Source organism: Danio rerio, chromosome 25, assembly GCF_052040795.2.
Source record: "Danio rerio strain M-AB ecotype USA chromosome 25, GRCz13ab, whole genome shotgun sequence".
Classification (NCBI taxonomy): Eukaryota; Metazoa; Chordata; class Actinopteri; order Cypriniformes; family Danionidae; genus Danio; species Danio rerio.
In genome coordinates, this window is record NC_141045.1 from 8,297,088 (window position 1) to 8,320,000 (window position 22,913).

At 35.3% G+C, this 22,913-nt stretch overlaps 1 protein-coding gene and 1 long non-coding RNA gene across 17 annotated transcripts in view; one reads left to right on the forward strand and one right to left on the reverse strand.

Moving 5' to 3' along the window:
• Positions 1–22,913, forward strand: part of hmg20a (high mobility group 20A) — a 93,054-nt gene that overhangs the window by 55,590 nt on the left and 14,551 nt on the right. For 5 of the 15 annotated variants that reach the window (XR_015525564.1, XM_087310448.1, XM_087310440.1 and 2 more), the window contains exon 1: positions 22,394–22,521. The exons of 8 other annotated variants lie outside the window; for them this stretch is intronic. The gene's annotated coding sequence lies outside the window, so the exon portion shown is untranslated. 15 annotated transcript variants of the gene reach the window in all.
• Positions 1,182–22,393, reverse strand: LOC147830784 (uncharacterized). 2 transcript variants are annotated; one of them, XR_015526156.1, is made up of 5 exons: positions 8,956–9,040; positions 8,339–8,423; positions 7,711–7,774; positions 5,135–6,753; positions 1,182–5,097 (listed from the first exon to the last, which is right to left on the reverse strand). It is a non-coding gene; the product is annotated as an uncharacterized LOC147830784 (long non-coding RNA). The 2 variants fall into 2 exon arrangements; XR_015526155.1 differs by lacking the exons at positions 7,711–7,774; positions 8,339–8,423; positions 8,956–9,040 and adding exons at positions 16,006–16,220; positions 22,059–22,393.

The window sequence follows — 22,913 nt, forward strand, 5'->3', positions numbered from 1 at the left end:
GGATAAAATGAAGCCCCGCCCCTCTGAATATGCCCTTTCTCCCAGAATATGTGTCCGACAGCAGAAGTTAAAAAAAAAACCACGGTATAGCGTTTCAAGATGCTTTTAAAGCACTCAGCCGGAGATGAGACGTGACTCTAGAGAAGTCCCTCGCCGGAGAATCAGCTCGACATTCACTTAAGAACAACATCAAGAGCGACTCGGAGGACGTTCGGTGCCGAGCGTCTGCCAGTTCATTTATCTAGGGTTCGCTAAGCTCTGTTAGTGCTGAGCTGTTTGCTCATTCCTCCAGGGCCCGCGCCAGTGTTTGTGTTGACCCCTGCGAGGGAAATTTTACCCCCTAATTAATCTGTTTTAATTGTCGGTTCCTCATTGTCTGCGTCAATGTTAATCCTTGAGTCTAATCCGCGGACACACACACACACACGTGCACTCTCCCCGGCTCAGGAACTTTTGGGGAAGCGTGATAAGTGTTAGTTTCATCTCTAATGAAGCCAGAAACACTCTCCGCTGTTAGCTTTACTGAGAGCCATTAAAACAAACGCAGCAGAGAGGAATGAAGTGGCCAGGACAAACCTTCCCCCCCTTGAGAAACGTGCTGCTGTATAATCACATTTCCAGGCTGTTAATTGAAAAGCAGAGTGTTAATCTTCCTTTTCTGAAGCGCTCATAATTACCGCGGCTCAGCGGCGTCTCCAAGATTAAAGTCATCTGGAAATCTCCCTCACCTTCATGAAAGGGCAGAAACCGATGCTCACTTTCTCATAGCCTGTGTGTGGTCGTCTAGCCTAGCCAGTTCTGCACGCAAACGCCCACTAAGACTGGAAATAGCATTGTGAAGGACTTGCTTTGACTTTCAAGGCAGCTCCGTTTGTCATTACACAAATCAAAATTCAATCGCTTCGCTAGCTTGCATTGACCTTATCGACGCCATATTGATTTGAACACAGATGAAAACAAAGCTTCGAGGGACTAAATAAGGGGATGTTTACTTGACTTCTTATAATCACTCTCCTATGTTTGTCTACACAGGTGAGTGGGCTTGACAAACCACCTGTAGGATACACACTCCTCATACATATACATATATATATATATATATATATATATATATATATATATATATATATATATATATATATATGGAGAGAATGAAGACAAGATTCTTACAACACATTTTTAAACATAATAGTTTTAATAACTCATTTCCAATAACTAATTGATTTTGTCTTTGTCATGATGACAGTAAATAATATTTGACTAAATATTTTTCAAGACACTTCTGCACAGCTTAAAGTGACATTTCTGCAAAAATAAACCTCAACCACTGACTCTTTACAGTTTCAAATCTCCCGGGTTTGCGCATGCAACTACTAGGCGGGGCTTGTGTTTAGTAGCCACGTCACCGTGAAACATCTAATGACTCGTTATCAAGACGACTCGTTTGAAGCACTATGAGTCGACTCTTTTATAGATGAATCAACAGTTATGAATCAACAGTTTTAAACACTGTACACTTACAGATTTAAGCCTTAGCTGGATATTTCAATGTACATGAAAGGTCATTTTCAAAAACGCATAATAGAGGCTCTTTAACTTAATTCCTTAATTTTTTTATGCTTGGTAGAACATACAGATACTTATTAATAAGTAACAATAGTAAGACGTAAGACAAATCTTAAAACAATTTTGACTTCAACTGTAGTACATGTAAAAATTAATAATACTCAGTATTTAAATAAAGTTACACTGTAAAAAGTTCACCTTAAAACAAAGTGTAACTGAAAAACATCTTTGAGGCAGAGAAAGCAAAAGAAAAACAGATTAATCTACAATAACATGCGCTGATAAATCATGCACAGTAAAATTGCGATAAGAATAAATGCCAAGCAGCTTTCAGCATCAAATTTGCTGAAGTGACAAGCTCAACCTTGGGTAACATCAATGTTTAATCACTCTTCACAATTCTTAGTCATATGCTGAACTAGCTCTACATTAGCTAACCAACCCCTTAAACCACAAGCAAAAACCAGCAGCACCTGTTAGGCCCCAAACATACTGTATGCAAATACACACACGCTTCAAGCAATACAAGCTCCATTTAACATCTTTGTATTGTGAAAAGTGGCAGAGCGCACTACATTACACAATGCTAGCACAATGCTCCGAGGGCTGCATTAGCGGCCATTAGCATAAACTGTCTGCTTCCACAGTCAGTTTTCTTTTTCAGGTCAACCACTGTCATGACTGAGCAATAGTGCTAGAGTATACAGTGTGGAAAGAGTACTGAAAAATCATACTCAAGTAAATGTACCATTACTTGCCCAAAAATGAAGTACAAGTAGAGTAAAAGTATACGTTGTAATCATAGACTGTAAAATATATGGACGTAGTATCCGTGACGTCACCCATAGGTTTCTAAAGAGCGCAAAAAAAGCCACAAGTAGGCGCGGCCAACCGTCGCCATTTTGTTCGCGCGTCATCACACCCACGGCGGGATACCAAACAAGGGCAAAGAGGCGGAGAGTGAGCGGAGCAACAGACACCTGCTGGCATTTAGCTTGGACCTGGTTCAGACACAGTTTACTTTGGGAGAACGCTTAATACTTTATCACCTGTGACTCGTTTATATTCTGACCACTTGTGCTTGGCTGTATACTATATCAATAAAGCGTTTAGACTTTTAAACACACACTGCTGTAATACATTGAGCCACTAAACATTGTTCTTATGACGTTTTTCAACAGGAGGAAAACGCGAATTACTTCCAAACACTTCAGATATAGTCTGTGTTAGTTATGAAATTGATGAAATCCAGCATAACACTGTATGACAATAATTCAGATGACTGTTCTAGAGCCTACAGCTAATCAATTCGTCAGATTCTGGAGTGCATTACAGCTCTAAATATAAATATAAACGATAAATGATCTTAAATAAAACAAATACATGTATAAAGATGGTAGATAAGTATATAACTTTACTCACATGGGAAACGGAGGCCACGTGAAAGGTTTGTGAGCACAATTAAGTGCACTCAGCATGCCATGCCATCTAATAATTGTAGGAAACAAGTCCAAAAGGCAGTTGACTGTGTAAAGCCACATAAAACAACACAGAAATACCATAACTATGCCGAGTTCAGTGGCTAATCTGCAGGATTCAGCTGAGGTGATGTGACGGCGACCAACGAGACCTAGCTGTCACTCAAGTGGCCACTCCCTTAATTATGCAAACTTAATATAACTTAATATAAAGGAAACGGATGAGTTATAAAAAAATTCACCCCCTCACAGTTGTCATGAAGGGTAATATTAGCTGTATTAACCAAAATCTTTTTTTGTACCAGGCTGTAAACACCTTTTTTTCTGCTGTAAAGTTGGCCATTCTAACAGTGGGCTCAATTGAAATTTGCTCTGTTTTGGAGCCAGGAGCGGCCAGGACTAGCGGAATTTCGGATGAATTGCAGTTTTAGTTACTTCCGTATTGGCTTCCTGAGGGAGAGCGGGAGGTTGCCGCTGGGTTGTAATATTACTCCATGTATGAATAAAATAGAGCCAGAGCAGTCTCAAAAATAATACATTTCGGAAATCCAATTAAGTTAGTTGAAAACACAATTCATGAATTTAAAAAACAAGTCGTAAATACACAATTCCAATTCATAAATTCAAAACAGTTAAAAAAAATGTTCAAATCAATTTCAACGAAAACTTTAGGTGTTGTAGTTTTTCAGTCCTTCTATCTGTATTTTGTGAATATTTCACATTTCACTTTTTACAACTCCAATTGTCTCATTAAAAATCAAGCAGAATGGCTTTGTGCTGGCTTGTGGCAAAATAAACGAGAGGGGTTTGGATGCAGACCTGGTGCAGTGCAATCTGGGCTGCATCCAATGCTTTTTAATGGGCTCACCTAACCCCACCCCTCACAGTGACGTCACTTACTCCATTTGAGTGCATTGTGTCTGACATTGCATCGTTGAGTGATGCAATCTCAGCTTGCATCATAAAGGCTGCATCCAGATACTATTGGAAATAAACGCATACTTATCTGTCCATTCAACTCTGAACTGTCTTCACCAAGTTTTCTTCATCCATTTAAATGATCGCTTTGCTACAGTGTGTTAAAGCAGGCGCACACGTGCAAATAGCCCGCTCAATCTGGTGAAGCCTTGTATGATTGATTGATTATAAAGCTTGTTTGGCATGCTGTCCCGGCAGAGAGCCCTGAGCTCATAAGATTTTTGAGCCCGGGGCTCCCTCCTGTTGCAAGGCGAGAGGGGAGTTTGAGCTCAGGTAGATCTCGAGAACTCCCCTGCTGTAGAAGCTAATGAACAGCTAGTGATTGCTCTTAAGAGATAACTACTTACTAGGAGCATGTCTATGATGTTGATTTGGATTAGTCCATAGATATATACATTAGATGTCACCTACCCTGTTGTTGTCTATTGGAAGGAATGCATCAATAGAGCCGCCATTTTGGAACAGGGTAGCGCTCCTTTGAAATGAATGCGGGACCACGCTGCAGTGGAAAACTGTGGCCATCCAAAGCCAGAGATACACACATATACCCATATATTTATGATCGGGAGGTTTCCTGGATGTTAGTTGGCTTTTTTTTTTTAATTATGAAAATTATAATTTTACATCACTTTTCTACATTGATGGATCAGTGATCGTACGGGCATTCCTGACAAAACGCTTGTGTTTGTGTGTACAAAAATTTACTATTCACCCTCCCTCTTAAATTTGATGTAATCCATGTCCTGAAACACACCTCCTCTCCTGCTTTCACTTCTCATTCTGATGGAGGGAGCGATTCGTTTGTGAATGAATCTCCGTTATGAACGACTCGTTCACTAGCCGACAATAATACAAGTTTCTGGCAGCGCAGCATCTCGTTGTCATATTTCTTTTGCATTGTTTGCTGATTTTATTCAACAAAACTAGCATAAGCCGAGTGTTTAGTGTGAGTTGGAGCTACTTTGCCTGATGATGAATGCAGTAAGTGACTGTTATCATCAATAACGTTACCTGTGTGGCACAAATTTCAGAACATACAAAAACGTAAAAAACTTAATCTTACCTATGAAATGTTCTGCCTTTGTGCTTTGTTTTTTTTGTTTGCTCCTTACTACACCCGTAGACAGCGCTAAAGTCCCGCATCTTCACGTAATAACACTGTCTTGTCTAGTGCGGTTGAATGACACTTGTCCTGGGAGCACTGTACCAATGTGGCGACGCTATTGACGCATGCTCAGGGTCCCAGCGCTATTGACGCATGCTCAGGGTGCCTATGCGATATCTAGTGTATATATTTATGGGATTAGTCAATTAACTTAAGTTGCAAGTTTTTGGACCGCGGGGGTAGGAAACTGGGGAACCCAGGGGAAACCCACGTGAGCACTTGGAGAACGTGTATACTACATACAGAAACGCCAGCTGGCTTGGAAAGGACTAGAACCAGTGACGTTCTTGCTGTGAGGCAACGGTGCTAACCACTGGGCCACCGTGCCACCCGTCTAGGAAAGGAGGAAGAGTAAGGGTGGAAGAGGGGATTCTTCAAAATGAAGATGGCTGTCATATGGAACTTAAAGTATTTGTAGTGGCTTAGGAATTGTCTGATTTGGTGAATCTTAAATTGGATAATGCGGGACCAGCGGCAACCTATCATAAGCACGTGAACCTCTCGAAATTAGTTTCAAGAGTTCACACTTAGATACTGTATGACAACTTGTTAGCAAGTTAGCAGGTTTGGCATGCTGTCCCGGGAGAGAACCCTGAGCTCGGAGATAGTTGAGCCCAGGGCTCCCGCCAGGTCCATAAAGCATGTGAGGGGAGTACAAGGTCAGGGGTTCTCGAGAGCTCCCCTCGGCAAAAGAGGAAAGGAGGAGAATGGTTGGATGGGGGTTTTCCTCGAAAAACGAAGATAAGGGAGTAGATCTTAGCTAGGTTATTTATAGTGAGTTTGGATCGATCCGATTGGCTAGCCAATGAGTGTAGATGAGTGGCCAGCTGCAGTCAATCATATCACGTGCTCCTCTCGAAATTAGTTTGTGAAACTTCATTTATAAAAAAACTTCACTTATGCATTTATCAATGAAGTAAATCAACAATTTGAATCCTTTACACATGGTCTTGCAAAATGAAACGGAGTCAGGTCGAGTCGGGTCAGATTGAATACCCTCGCAGTCCAGAGTCCGGACTTTGAGAAGCCCTGATCTATACTGTAAAAATGCTGGGTTCCACACAATCCCTTCATGTTGTCCCAAAGCAAATCGATTAAGTTAACATAAAACAATAATGTTGTCCCTAAAAAACTCAATAATTGTGTTCTTTCAGCTCCTTTTAAATAACTAAATTGAGCAACCAACAAAACTATATATGTTTGAGTGTATTTCTGTGCTCACAGGTGATCTGAGCACAATATATGAAGCATGAATGATTCTAAACGCTGTTTCTTCATCTTTAAAAGGCTTCCTATGACTTTAACAAACACACACACACACTTTTGCAATGAATGACCTCAAAGGGTCGTTCTTCACACTGCAGTGTCAGAGCTCAGATCGATATCACATTGAAAGCAGAACTCTGTCCGTCTCTCTCTCCATCTTTCCCTCCGCGCTCCGCTTGTTAAACAAGTTCTCCGGCACGTGTCATCTGGCAAACGCTCCGGCATGATGAGAGAGAAAGAGAGAGGAAGGGTAAATATTTTCCAGGCAAATCCTGCCATCTGGTAGGCAGCTGGGACTTCCTGGTGGCGAGAAAAGCAGATGACACACTTTTGCAGAAACTTTTCATGCTGTTGCATAATATATTAAAACTGTTTTTTTGAGTCACTGTGGCTCATTTCTCCAGGCTAGCATGAATGCGCTAAACGCTAAAGGCAGAGACTAATCATATCATCTCGCCGCTGTGCTTTGAAATGCAAACTTACAGGTGCACTTAGTAATTAGAGGTGCTTGTTGAGATAATTAGTACCGATCACACTTAGAGGTAGGGTATGAACATAATAATGATAAGGATTATACTTTTTGGGATACGTATGTAGAGGAGAGGTTTGCAAAAGGAAGACTAGAAAGGAATTACCTATACTTGGATATGATTAAGACAACACTCTGATTAAGAGTCTACCATGTAAACAGTGACTACATTTACATGGACATCAGTAATTAAATTATTTGCTAATCTGAATTAGACAATAATATGATGGTGTTTACATGACTCGCGTTTTGAATGTTCCTTTCATGAGCCCGTTTTACATGTTATAGCCAGCCTGATCGCACGAGAAAACGTAAGTATTTTACATTTTGCCAGTTTAGTGGGTAATTCATATGAGTTCTTTATTTTTGACTGTTGAACTGTTGCTTGGATCTACTTCAGCTGTGTGTTTATCTGAAAATAACTGCACACCTTAACAGCCAATCAGAATCAAGCATTCAACAGCCGCGTAGTGTAAATCAGATTAAGCGTTTTGACCTTTTGAATGTGCCGAAACAGGAGATTCTCATTATGAATGTGCAGCCAACAAATCTAGAGATATAAATATATATTTGTTCAAAACAAATCACCCTCTGGATGTGAGTACGTGTGTTGTTTTACTGGTTGACATGATCTACTATGCAAGTTCAAAGGTTAATTTTAAAAATAACCCAAGCATTTAACATTTTTATAGTAATGAACATGAATTAACACTTGCATCCCAACTTACTTCGTTAAGCCTACTTGACTGGCCTGTCTGCTGTCCCGACCTGTCTCCGATAGAGAATTTTGCTCTGAATGAGATAAAATCACACCTAAAACACTTCATTATTTGGTCTCTTCAGTCTCTAAACATCTTTTGAGTGTGGTAAAAAAAGAAAGGAATGGCAACATTACAAACTGGTAAATGCTTTACTATCCCAACTTTTTTTTTTTTTTAAATGTGTTGCAAGAACCAAAATTAGAATACGCTTTTATTTAAAAAATAACTGTATTGCAGTCAAAACCTGCTTGGATCTACTTTGTCCGTGCGTTAATATGAAAGTAACTGCACATCTTTTCAGCCAATCAGAATCAAGCATTCAACAGCCGCTTAGTGTAAATCAGAATAAGCGTTTTGACCTTTTGAATGTGACGAAACAGGAGATTCCCATCATCAATGTGCAGCTAATAAATCTAAAAATGTAAATATATATTTGTTCAAAATCAATCACTCCATGGGTGTGAGGATGTGTGTTGTTTTACTGGTTGACATGATCTAAATACTATGTAAGTTCAAAAGTTAATTTTAATCCTAACCCAAGCATTAACATTTTTTATAGTAATGAACATGAATTTACATCTGCATCCCAACTTACTTCGTTAAGCCTACTTGACTGGCCTGTCTGCAGTCCCAACCTGTCTCCAATAGAGAATTTTGCTCTAAATGAGACAAAATCACACCTAAAACACTTCATCATTTGGTCTCTTCAGTCTCTAAACATCTTTTGAGTGTGGTAAAAAAAGGAATGGCAACATTACAAACTGGTAAATGCTTTACTGTCCCAAATTTTATTTTTAAATTTGTTGCAAGAACCAAAATTAGAATATGTTTTTATTTTTAAAAAATACTGTATTGCAGTCCAAACCTGCTTGGATCTTCTTTATCCGTGCGTTAATATGAAAGTAACTGCACATCTTTACAGCCAATCAGAATCAAGCATTCAACAGCTGGGTAGTATAAGTCAGATTAAGCGTTTTGACCTTTTGAATGTGCCAAAACAGGAGATTCCCATCATGAATGTGCAGCTAATAAATCTAAAAATATAAATATATATTTGTTCAAAATCAATCACCCTCTGGATGTGAGGACGTGTGTTGTTTTACTGGTTGACATGATCTACTATGCAAGTTCAAAGGTTAATTTTAATCCTAACCCAAACATTTAACATTTTTATAGTAATGAACATGAATTCACATCTGCATCCCAACTTACTTCGTTAAGCCTACTTGACTGGCCTGTCTGCAGTCCCGACCTGTCTCCGATAGAGAATTTTTCTCTGAATGAGACAAAATCACACCTAAAACACTTCATTATTTGGTCTCTTCAGTCTCTAAACATCTTTTGAGTGTGGTAAAAAAAAGGAATGGCAACATTAAAAACTGGTAAATGCTTTACTGTCCCAACTTTTTTTTTTTTTAAATGTGTTGCAAGAACCAAAATTAGAATACGCTTTTATTTGAAAAAAAAAACTCTTGCAGTCAAAACCTGCTTGAATCTACTTTGTCCGTGCGTTAATATGAAAGTAACTGCACATCTTTACAGCCAATCAGAATCAAGCATTCAACAGCCGGGTAGTATAAGTCAGATTAGGCGTTCTGACCTTTTGAATGTGCCGAAACAGGAGATTCCCATCATCAATGTGCAGCTAATAAATCTAAAAATATAAATATATATTTGTTCAAAATCAATCACCCCTTGGATGTGAGGACGTGTGTTGTTTTACTGGTTGACATGATCTAAATGCTATGCAAGTTCAAAGGTTAATTTTAATCATAACCCAAACATTTAACATTTTTATAGTAATGAACATGAATTTACATCTGCATCCCAACTAACTTCGTTAAGCCTACTTGACTGGCTTGTCTGCAGTCCCAACATGTTTCCAATAGAGAATGTTGCTCATCTTAAGACTTGTTTGCTGGAAGACAAAATTACACCCGAAACACTTCATCACTTGGTGTCTTCAGTCCCTAAACGTCTTGTTTATCTGTTTATTATATCCTTTGTACATAATAATAATAATAAAAAGGCATTTTACTGACCGTTTCAAATGTTTATTTACAATGTAAAACCTTCAAATTTAATAATTTTTTTTCTTTTTCTTTTTGGTTTGGTATGGGGGGTTGAGCATCCCTTTATTTTCTCATCCCAATGTTGACATGTATGTATTATTGGTGTTAAGATGTCTTTTTATTTCCAATCATGTAATGTATATTTAAAACAGATCAAAGTGTTGCTTTTCTCTTACAAGAAAACTACGAGCTAACCGAACCCCCATCCAAAGGAGCTTCCTCAAAGAAGATTAAAATGCCTAAATTATGAATGTCTTTTCCAAGAACTGCATCATTTCAGATCCCAGTACACAACATCACGAGACACGCAAAAACCATACGTGTTGTGTTCTTCCTGTGCTCATCCCCCTCCACCATGACAACATTAATCAGTTTCAGCATTGCTTCAGACGTTTTAATGTTTTTCCCTTGTTTCCAACAAAGCAAACAGACTGCGAGTGCTTAAATGTTAAGATTTAATTAGCGAGCACCTTTCCTTCCGCGTCCTGCGTTAATTACAATGATGTGTCATAGTAAATAAAGTTCCTCTTTTTCAACAGCGCGTCCACTTTGCTGCAAAACATGTTCAGGCATGAGATTAAAAAGATTACATGTGATGTTTTTATTTTAGTTTGAGAGCTCATTAAAGATTACAAGAGCATCTTACTGTACACATTACTGTACGGTTCATATGAAGAACATGAAGGGATATGTTGACGGATGCCTGTGTCCTTTAAGAAACATTAACCTTTCTGACATTTTCAACTCCGCCTGTCACGCTGTCCACTATATCATCTTCATATGTCATACTGATGATGAAACCATCTGAATTGGCTGTATAATGTCAATAGGGACTTTGATTTGTGGTTTATTGTCATGAAAATGGGATCAATTGCATCAGGTGGAGTTTATTGTACACACTTGTATGTGAAATGTTGGATTGGACGTGTAGAATTTGTTGTTTTAGTGGAATAAAAGGCAAACAATGGAGGCTTAGCAAATGAAAAATGCACATAAATTGTTTGTTAAAGCGATGGTTAACCCCCCCAAAAAATGGAAATTATTAAGTTATTGAAGTTATTTTCTTCTGTTGAACACTAAAGAAGAAATTTTAAAGAATGCTGGAACTAATTGATTTCCATAGCAGGCTAATTGTTCAACTACTATTGAAGTCAATGGGTGCCAGCTACAACATTCTTCATAATATCTTCTTTTGTGTTCAACAGAAAGAAAAAAAACTCATGATAAAGGTTTAAAATCACATAAGAAAGAACAAATGACCTAATTTTCATTTTTGGTTTATTGAAGTCAGTGGGGGACATCTACAGCATTCAAGGTGCCAGCTATAGCATTCTTCAAAATATCTTCTTTTGTGTTCAACTAAAGGAAAATGGCTCATTCTAAAGATTTAAAATCACATAAGTGAGGATAACTGAGGTCATTTTTATTTTTTGGTTTATGGAAGTCAATGGGTGCCAGCTACAGCATTCTTCAAAATATCTTCTTTTGTCCTCAACTAAAGGAAAATAGCTCATTCTAAAGATTTAAAATCGCATGAGGGAGGATAAATGGGTAATTTTTATTTTTTGTTTTATTTAAGTCAATTGGTGCCAGCTACAGCATTCTTCAAAATATCTTCTTTTGTGTTCAACTAAAGGAAAATGGCTCATTCTAAAGATTTAAAATCACATGAGGGAGGATAAATTAGGTCATTTTAATTTTTTGGTTTATGGAAGTCAATGGGTGCCAGCTACAGCATTCTTCAAAATATCTTCTTTTGTCCTCAACTAAAGGAAAATAGCTCATTCTAAAGATTTAAAATCGCATGAGGGAGGATGAATGGGGTAATTTTTATTTTTTGTTTTATTTAAGTCAATGGGTAACAGCTACAGCATTCTTCAAAATATCTTCTTTTGTGTTCAACAGAAGAAAATAGCTCATTGTAAAGATTTAAATCATATAAGGGAAGATAAGTTAGATAATTTAAATTTTTTTGGTTTATTAAAGTCAATGGGTGACAGCTACAGCATTCTACAAAATGCATTTTTTGAGTTGAAAAGAAAAACTCATGATAAAGGTTTAAAATGACATGAGGGAGAATAAAAGAGATCATTTTCATTGTTTAGTTTAAGTTAATGGGTGACAGCTACAGCATTCTTCAAATTATCTTCTTTTGTAAACAACAGAAGAAAATAGCTCATTGCTCAAGGTTTAAAATCACATGAGGGAAAATAAATGAGGTAATTTTATTTTTTTTGTTTATCAAAGTCAACGGGTGACAGCTACAGCATACTTCAAAACATCTTCTTTTGTGTTTAACTGAAATAAGAAACTCTAGGTTTTGAAGAAGTAAAGGGCGAGTAAATGATAACAGAGTTTCCATCTTTGGGTGAACTATCCTATTAACGACGTAATAGAGGATTAGGAAATGAAAAATGTTCTTATTGTTTGTTAAAGCAATGGATCACCCAAAAACAATTTAAATTAATAATGAGGTATTTTTTTCTGTTGAACACAAAAGAAGATCTTTTGAAGAACGCTGGCACTAATTAACCTTCATAGGTAAACAAATTACGATCATGGTCAACGAGAGCCAGCTACAACATTCTTCAAAATATCTTCTTTTATGTTTAACAGAAAAAAAATTAACTCATTATAAAGGTTTCAAATCACATGAGGGAGAATAAATGACGTAATTTTTATTTTTGGTTTATTGAAGCCAATCGGTGCCAGCTACAGCATTCTTCAAAATATCTTCTTGTGTGTACTACAGGAGAAAATAAAGGTTTAAAATCACATGAGGGAGGATAAATGATGAGGTCATTTTCAATTTACGGTTAATGAAAGTCAATGGGTGTCAGCTAAAGCATTCTTCAAACTATCTTCTTTTGTATTTATCTGAAATAAGAAACTCTAATAGGTTTTAAAGTAGCGAAGGGCAAGTAAATGATGACAGAATTTTCATTTTGGAGTAAACTATCTCTTTAACTTTCAAGTTTGATAAGAGAGTTGTTTTAATGGCAACATTTTGTCAAAATAGCATCCATCTCTTACAGTCACCTGGAGAAATTAGCAGAAAACCACCAACGTTTACCTCATATTTATTGTTTAATTAACTGAAACCATGGTTGTTTGTGTTTTATATATTAATGTAGACCTTAATTACATTCTGTTATAACGTTAATAAATGCAAAGTAGTATTTGTTATTTATGTTTTGTGCATTTCTATACGAATTTGTTTATTGCTAAATATTGATATATTTTCATATCAAATACAATAGAAACGAGATCTACCTAGATAACTCCCCTCTCACCCTGCAAACAAGAGGGAGCCCTGGGCTCGAGGATCTTATGAGCTCAGGGTTCTCTCCCGGAACAGCATGCCAAATAAGCTTTATAATTAATCATCAGCTAAGTGTGAACTCTTGAAATGGTTATTTTTAATCCAAACATTTAACTTTTTTATAATAAACATGAATTTACATCTGCAGCCCAACTTATTTAGGCCCCGTTTACACTAATGCATTTTAGTTTGAAAACGCTTAAGTTTTGCTACAGTTACTCCATCTGTCCACACTACGCCGAAGTTTTCGAGTGCCGAAAACGGAGCGTTTTGAAAACGTCTGTGTTACGTGGGTCTGTGTTATTTAATCTATTTATTTATTGCCGGTTTGTGCTTGCGATCGAGTTCTAGGAGGAGTGTTTCACCCGGCTTAACCAGGATTGGATGATGCCCGTGACGTCACTGGGGATTCCCACTATATAAGGCTGACAGCAATGGCGTCTCTGTCTCTCTCTCTATCTTGCAGTCTCTCGCCCTCCCTCAGCTCGGTGGTGGCTTGCGCTCAGGTGCTCCGCAAGCCCGGCGATCATTCATCTAGATGCCGCTCCATTTAGTGTTTTGTTCCTGTTAATCTTTTGATTCGTAGTTCGTAATGTGTTAACTAGTTTGTTTATTTTGATACTTTGCTTTGTAGCAGGTAGGGGTTTATTTTTCATAGTCACGTTTTGTTATTTATTTAGTTTAGCGAAGGTAAGCAGTGGCCCGGAAGACTCACCTATTTTTTATTTCTTTTCACGGGAGTTTAGGTAAGATCTGTCCATTTAAAACAGTTTAGTCAGAGACCTGTTTACCTTAGCTGCCCTACCTGTCTACTTGATTTTTGTTAATGTTTTGTCTCTTTTGAAAACTTATGATTTATGGAAAATTAAACATATTGACGGAACGTCAATTTAACCATTTAAACGTCTGTGTCTTCCACATGTTCGGCTCAAACGTTGAATGTTTTTGTTATTCGAGCCAGTTTTGAGTTTGGGCCGTAACAGTCCGTCTCAGTGTGGATGGGGGAAAACGGAGACATCTGAAATCGGAGGCGGGGCTGCAGACATTCGCCTCTCTGATTGGGGCTTTTCATCAATATTAAGTAGCCTAGACACAGTTAAAGTTCTGCATCCTCTCCTTGAAAGTTCAGACTTCGCATTTTGATATGGAAAACAGACTCCCGAGAACATGTCGGGTAAATTTTCAAAGGGAACAGAGTACTGTATAACCTTATTCACATCATCCTGGCTACATCGTTTCACTTTCTTAATAATAAAATGAAAAACATGAAGGAACTGCTATTTTCATTTTGATATTAACACCTTAACAGACAGTAGAAATGTTGAGGCGTTGTGCAGCATATATGAGCATCATCTTCACTTTGTGCATGCATATTTATAACAAAACGGAGCCTATAACATCACTGCCTCCTTTCATTTTCATTGAAAATACGAAACAAACGCTCTCTTTTTCTGAATATCAGTTTTAATAATCAACTATGGCCATTATAAAAGTATAACATACAATAAGTATATACATTATTGGAAATATAGGAAAGCAATTACTCAATATACAGAATGTACGTGGTTAGATTAATTATTAATTTATTATTTATTATTAATATTTAACATTTATTATTATGATTAATTTAAGTCGAGGAATATGTGCTTTGATATAGACAACAAGATGAATTGAATATAACGTTTAGCAAATATAGTGAGATTAGATCCAGCGGGAGATCCTTGATGAACACTCCAACTAGCACAGCTCTCATCAGGTTTGGTAGGCTGCAGCGCTTGCCCGAGAGTGTGTGTGTGGTCACGTGATGTGCGTTTCAGTCATTTTGGTGTGGACGGAGAGCTGTTTAGAAACGCTAGTGTGGACGCGGATCGTTTTCATTCTAAAACGCCGTTTTAAAACTAAAACGCACTAGTGTAAACGGGGCCTTAGACAAGCCTACTTGACTGGCCTGCCCTCAGTCCCGACCTGTCTCCAATAGAGAATGTTGCCCATCTAAATAGTTGTTTGCAGGAGGAATGGGGCAAAATTACATGAAACACTTCATCATTTGGTGTCTTCAGTCCCTAAATGTCTTGTGAAAAAAGTGTTGTGTAAAGGAATGGCAACATGACAAAGTTGTAAATGCTTTACTGTTCCAACTATTTTTGAAATGTGTTGCAAGAACCAAAATTAGAGTTTATCAAAAAGAAACAAAATAAAAATCATGAGAAACACATTAAATAAATGCTGAAGTGCTGCTGAAATGCTGAAATCATTTAGCGTAGGGAACTGTAATGCAGTCAAAACCGGCTTGGATCTACTTCAGCTGTGTGTTTATCTGAAAATAACTGCACACCTTAACAGCCAATCAGAATCAAGCATTCAACAGCCGCGTAGTGTAAATCAGATTAAGCGTTTTGACCTTTGAATGTGCCGAAACAGGAGATTCCCATCAGAAAAGTGCAACCAATAAATATAAAAAAATATAAATATATTTGTTCAAAATCAATCAGCGACCACAGGCTTCCTCTATGTTTTTCTATTTCTCGACTTCAAGGTTAATGTATTTACTGCGCTTCTTTTATAGGGTGAAACAGACATTAAACAGAGGCAGACGGAAGCTTTGGGCTCAGCGTGAACCGTGAGACTCAAACTGCTGTCAAAGAGCTGTCGTGAACACGGTTAAAGAGAGATTCACACGTCACACAGAGACGTTCAGAGAGAGGTTCTGACCCACTTCTGCTTCCCTACACCTCATCTGACTAACACAAAATACCCACACAACTACTGGATTATAATAAGCACTATTAATGAATAATTCCCCTAAAACACAATGCAACAACAGAACCCACTGTACACTCACCGGCCACTTTATTAGGTACACCTTACCTGTACCGGGTTGGACTCCCATTTGCCTTCAGAACTGCCTTAATCCTTTGTGGCATAGATTCAACAAGGTACTGGAAATATTCCTCAGAGATTTTGCTCCATGTTGACATGATAGCATCACACAGTTGCTGCAGATTTGTCGGCTGCACATCCATGATGCGAATCTCCCATTCCATCACATCCCAAAGGAGCTCTACTGGATTGAAATCTGGTGACTGTGGAGGCCATTTGAGTACAGTGAACTGATTGTCATGTTAAAGAACCAGTCTGAGATGATTCTCACTTTATCACATGGCGTGTTATCCTGCTGTAAGTAGCCATCAGAATTGTTGATCCAGGAACATGTCTGGTTAAATCAAACTAAGATGTACTAAAAATATAAAGTAATGATAGACGCTAGTAGGCTACGGTTTATAATAAATGTTAATACGGCTTGCCATATTTCTTTTAAGTGTAATGCTGCATTCACACCAGACGTGGAACGCGCGTCAAGCGCGAGTGATTTACATGTTAATTCAATGCAAATGCGCGACCGCTGAAAGCCTCCGTCATCCAGGTTCAGATTCTGGAGGAGTTTATGAGCTCACAGAGCTGGATGCACCTCTGAAAGGATGTAGTGGACTCAGACACGACCCTAAACATATCGACGCTGTTTTTCAGTCTTCATAAAACACATAAACACTGTTATTTTCTTCATAAAATCCATGTTAGCCATTTAGCTATGAAGCTAGAGTCTTCGGGCAGACAGAAGCCCTGGCCCAACACACGAATCCGTTTCTGTTCTGAAGTGAATTTGACGCGCGAATGAAGCGAGTAAACTCAAATGTTCACGCGGCTATTTAGGCTCGAATAGCATGATTTATCTGGTGTGACCTCAGCATTAAGTATGCTTAAATACTGAACTTGTTCCTTTATTATGATTGGCTGTTTGGAATTGTTGAGGAACATGTCTGATTAAATCACAAAAGGCTATCTTAAAAATAGAAAGTGAACATAGACACTAGTAGGCGAAAGTTTATATTAAATGTCAATGCGGCTTGCCATATTTCTTTTAAGTATTAAGTCCAAATATTAAACTTGTCCCTTTAATATAATTGGCTGATTTGAATAGTTGATCTAGGAACATGTCTGATTAAATCACAATAAGATAGGCTATCTTAAAAATAGGCCTTTATAGTGAAAAATTAAAGCTAATAGGCTACGGTTTATAATATGTAGCTGCGTCCCAAATCGCATACTTATGCACTATTCTACGCCATTTTGTAGTATAAATAGTGTAAGTAGTGCATTCACACTGAAAACTCTAAAAATAATAAGTGCACTTTAATTACCCGGATGATGCACTTATTCAGCCGGTAAAGTGAAGTGTGTAACGATGGACACTTCACGCACTCAACGACCGCAGGTTTGCTTACGTAGCGGAAGGGGCGGAGCTATCGGACGCACATGTTGAATACTTTTATTTATTTTGGATGGTGAAAGCAAAATTCTTCTACAAGAGTGATTATAGAGCCTCCCGATGGTGAATGCGGCAATACTCACAGCAGGTATTATTTGATTATTAGTCGTTTACTTCAATGATTTGGCAACCGTCAAACATCGTCAGGGAAACGGTTTGAATTTCCGCTTAGTAAAAAAACATTACTGTGCAATTTGGGACGACACTACATACATATACTACCCTGTTGAGTGTGTAAGTGCATAAGTACATAGTGCATGAGTGCATAGTGTGCCATTTGGGACGCAGCTAATGTTAATACGGCTTGCCATATTACTGATCTCCTCGCCTCAGTCTGTTGACAAGACAGATTAACGGATTTTAAATGCTCGTTTTGTCGTATTCGTTGTCTACAAAGTGAAAAAAAGTAAAATACGTGAACAGTGTTTTATTTTTCTGTGATTTGATCAGTTTTTAAAGAGTTTAGCGTCGTGAAAAGCTGGAGAGTTCATCATCTGGCGAATAATTCAGTCCGTCTCGTGAAGAGAAACTCACAATCTGTGAAACTGATCCGCTGCGAGTTGCTAAGCTAAATATCATAATCAAACCATATAAAATGTATAGTATTGTGTGAAACTTCTGTGACACCTGAACAAGTTATTATCAGCACGGCTCGGATTAATGACTGTGAATGCTGATAACTCGTGAAATTGCTGTAGCTGATCGATAAAGTGATTTATTTTCCACACAGCAGCATCATGGGGTTGTTCGTCAAACGGCTCACTACTGGCCCCTACAGATCACTCATGTTCTGCACTCCGGGGTCATGACTCATGATGGTGCTGTCGCGTCATCCATATTTTTTTTAGTTATTGCTCATGACCCAAAGAAAGACCAAAAATACTGTATATAAGTACAAATCTTCTCACAAAATATATCAAATAAACTACTGTCAGCTATATCATGCCTAGTTAGGACTGCCTGACGTTTTTATTATGTTTTATTTATGATTATGTTTCGTCAAATCTTTTTAAATGTAATATTTTTAACTATTCACAGAGGTTGAATAACTAAATAGTTTTGCAGTTATATATTATTTTATTCAATATTCATTTTTAAAAATGTTTATTTATTTTTTCATTTATTTACACATTTGTATTATTATTTATGATCTCCATTTTGTTTTTATAATACTTTTTATAACTATTGGATTCATTGATTTTGTTTCATTTTATTAGAATATTAATCGAATGTTGTTATTATTTGAAACACTATTGGGCTTAATTTAAGATTTAAATCATTTATATATAATTTTATTTTGTTCAATTTTATTACAATTATTTACTGTTTTGATCAATATTTTGAATAAATTTTAATACAAATTATATTAATAATATATTATATTTTTATTATTATTTTTATTTTTGTCATGTAATTTCCATCATCTTTATTTCATTATGTGAAAATGTGACCTCTATTTAATTGTTTATTTCATCATAATTCTTTTTGTTGCTGATAATATTATATTTTAATGATTGGTCTTATTGTTTTTAATATTCATTTTATAGTGTTGCTGTTGCAACTATTTCATTTCATTACATTATTTATATATATATATATATATAGAGAGAGAGAGAGAGAGAGAGAGAGAGAGAGAGAGTGTTATTGTATTTCGATTTCTATTTTGATATAATTATCAATGTAATATTAATAATACTAATTCCATTTAATATTAGTTTAGTTTCTATTAGGATTATATATTTAGTAGTAGTAATATTTAAAATGAATAATATAAGCATATTAAAAACTAATATTAAATAGTATTACTAACAATAATGTTAACATAATAAAAATGATTAGTAGTAGTATTAGAAGTAACATTTAATATTAGTTTTTTTTTAATTATGTTTATAGTAATTAATATTAAATATTACTATTACTACTAAAATTAATTATAGAAACAAAATAAAAACTATTTGTTGTAATGGTATTATTTTACATTAGTTTTAATATCTTTATATTATTTTTTCTAGTAGTAGAAGTAATATTTAATATTAGTTTTTATGATGTTTATATATTTTTTAATTAAATATTAATATCACTACTAATAATATGAATATAAACATAATAAAAACTATTAGTAGCAGTGGTAATACCTAATATTAGTTTTAATATCTATATTCAGTTTTTCATTTTCTTTTAGGCTTAGTCCCTTTATTAATCAGGTGTCGCCCCAGCAGAATGAACCACCAACTTATCCAGCATATGTTTTACAGAGCGGATGCCCTTCCAGTCACAATCCAACACTGGGAAATCTAGTAGTATTATTTAATATAAATAATATAATAATAATAATAAAAACCAATATAAAATATTAATGCTGCAACCAATAATAATAATATTATTGATAATAATAATATAAATATATTAAAACTAATATTAAATATTACTACTAATAAAAATAGTGTAATTATATTAAAACTAATATTAAATATTACTCCTACTACTAATAGTTTTATTATGTTTATAATATTAGTAGTATTATTTAATATTAATTTTATCATATTTAATTATTATTAGTAGTAGTAATATTTTATATTATTAAAATAAACATTTAAATATAAATAAAAATAATATTAAACATTTCAACTTCTACTAATATAAACATATTAAAAACCAATATTAAATATTACTACTACTACTAATAATAATAATAATAGTAATAATAATAATAATAATAATAATAATAATGTAAACCTATTATTGGCATCACAGTGGCGCAGTGGGTAGCACTATCGCCTCACAGCAAGAAGGTCGCTGGTTCAAGCCCCAGCTGGGTTAGTTGGCATTTCTGTGTGGAGTTTGCATGTTCTCCCTGTATTAGTGTGGGTTTATTAGTTGTAGTAGTAATATTTATTATTAATAATATAAACATAATAAAAACTAATATTAAATATTACTTCAAATGCTAATAGAAAAATACACATTAAAAAAATAATATTAAACATTTATACTACTAATATAAACATATTAAAACTATTAGTAGTCGTAATATTTAACAGTTTTTATAATGCTTATATTATACGATTTTTTAAACGACCTAAAAATCCTTCGTGCTAGCGATTGACTACTGAATAAAAACCACTGCAGAACTCTGGCTATAAACGCAGCTTCTTTTACTCTTCCCAAAAAGCAGTAAACAATAAAGCGCTGGCCTCCTCCGGGCGAAGGGTCGCCTCATTAACTTCATGAAATGATCTTGAGATTTCTGAGGTCCCGAGGCCCGAGAGAGCCCGCCTGTCGCTCTGATATCAGGAAACCTGGATTAATTACAGCCTTCAGCACTTTCTCTTACCGTCACTAATTCTTCCTGACACAATGGAAAGTGTTTATGGAAACATGGATGGTCTTCAGCCTGTAATTCACACTTTCCCTCAGCACTTCAGAGTCGCTGTGAGGAAGGTAAGTGTCGAAAGCATCTGTAAACTAACAGACGCCTGCAGAAAATCATCGGCACATTTCCATTTTGCCCTTTCAAAATAAGTCTAAATATATGTATTGATGGTGGTTGTAGTTAAAGAAATATCGTATTGTAAATTTATTTTATCATTAATCATTTCTCTTATTATAGTGGACAATTGTTGTTGTTCTTAAATAGAATATGATTTTATTTTATTTGGATTTTTATGTATTTCACTGTTAGTGTTTTTACAATTGTATTTATTAGTTAATTGCTTAATACATTTATTTTAAGATTATTATTATTAATATTATTATTTTATTCAAATACATCTGGAAAATTAATGCATTCTTCTTATTATTTTTTATTTATTATAAAATATGACTTCACATTCAGTTACATTGATAAAATATTGCATTATTATTACTATTATGTAATAATATATAGTACACTTTGTACAGTAATAGTACAAAAGTGTTTTTCGTTTTAATATGATTTTTTTGCACATTAAATACTTTCTTTTTTATTTGTACAATATTTATACATTTACTGTAAATATTGCTAAATATTCATTATTTTCTTCTTCAGCTTGTTTAATAATTGTATTTAATATTTCCTGTTCTTGTTTTAGTTATAATTTTACATTTAAATTTATTTGAACATTAATACAATAAATAGTTGTCATCAAATATTTGTACTATTTTATTTGTAGAATAATTTATTATAAATAAAATGTACGTTTTATTAGATTTTTTGCTTAATTTAAATGTAATGATGATTATTGTTATAATAAATATTACATATTATTTATTTATTGGTAATTTATTACATAAACTAACATCCTCTTATTTATTATTAAATGAAATAATTACATGTATTTATTATTATTTTATATATCTTATTGTTTTTTAAATATTCTCATATTATTGTTTTTAAAACATTATTCTCATTTTAAAATGTAAACTAAAAATCTATATTTATGTATTTTAATTACATTTTGTTTGATTTTTGGTTTAACATAAATGTAATGTTACTTGATTTTTAATGATAAATATTAATTATGAAATAATTACATATATTTATTATTAATTTATATTTTTATTAGTTTATTTTTAAATATGAGCATTTCATTATCATGTTGTGCATTGTTATTACTTATTTTTAAGCACTGTCACCTCACACCTCTTGCTGAGTCCTAGCTAGGTCAGTTGGCATTTCTGTGTGGAGTTCGCATGTTCTGCCTCCGGGTTTTGCAATGGCAGCTGTTGCCCAGCGGAGAGCAGCAAAGCTCTATTATTGAGCCCGTTATCCAGTCTATGATTAAACCGCCTTATATTCTAATAGCGCTGCATCGTTTCAGAAAACAAGAGCACAACAACGCACTTCACAGATGAGGATGAAGACAGTGATGAAGATGAAAAGAAATCTCGGGATCTAGCAGGAGCGCGTGACGGAATCGTGCATCCTGCTTCCTGTCGCCGCGTGATGACGTCAGCCGGCTCCCTGCATTGTTGTGAATCGTATTATTTTTCTCTCCAAAATCTTTGGGAAAAAAGCGTGGAAAAATACACTAAAGGCGCAGTTTTGCGCCCAATTGCAGCTTCAGAGCTAAAGACAGGTGAGATTATTCATATCTGTCAAGTTCAGGATGATTCTTATACGTCTGATGGATTATTATTAATGTAGTCTCCACAATCTTCATCAGTCCTATAAACGTAAGTTACAGGAGCAGTATGGTGTCAGAGAGGTAAAATAATGAAAATGTTGCTAAACCTTTCTTTTTATAAAGTACATTAGACTCCAGAATTCTGGTAAATATAGTGGTTTACTCATTTAGAGTATTTTGTGTGTATGTTTATGCTCGATGTTTATGATATTAATGTTGTTTTCATAAATACTGTGTGTGCGTGATTGTTATACTTACTATACATCGTTACACACACTTTATATTAAATATACTGTATATTTATTTACAATTCAGCTATTAAAATATAAATATGTTTATATTAG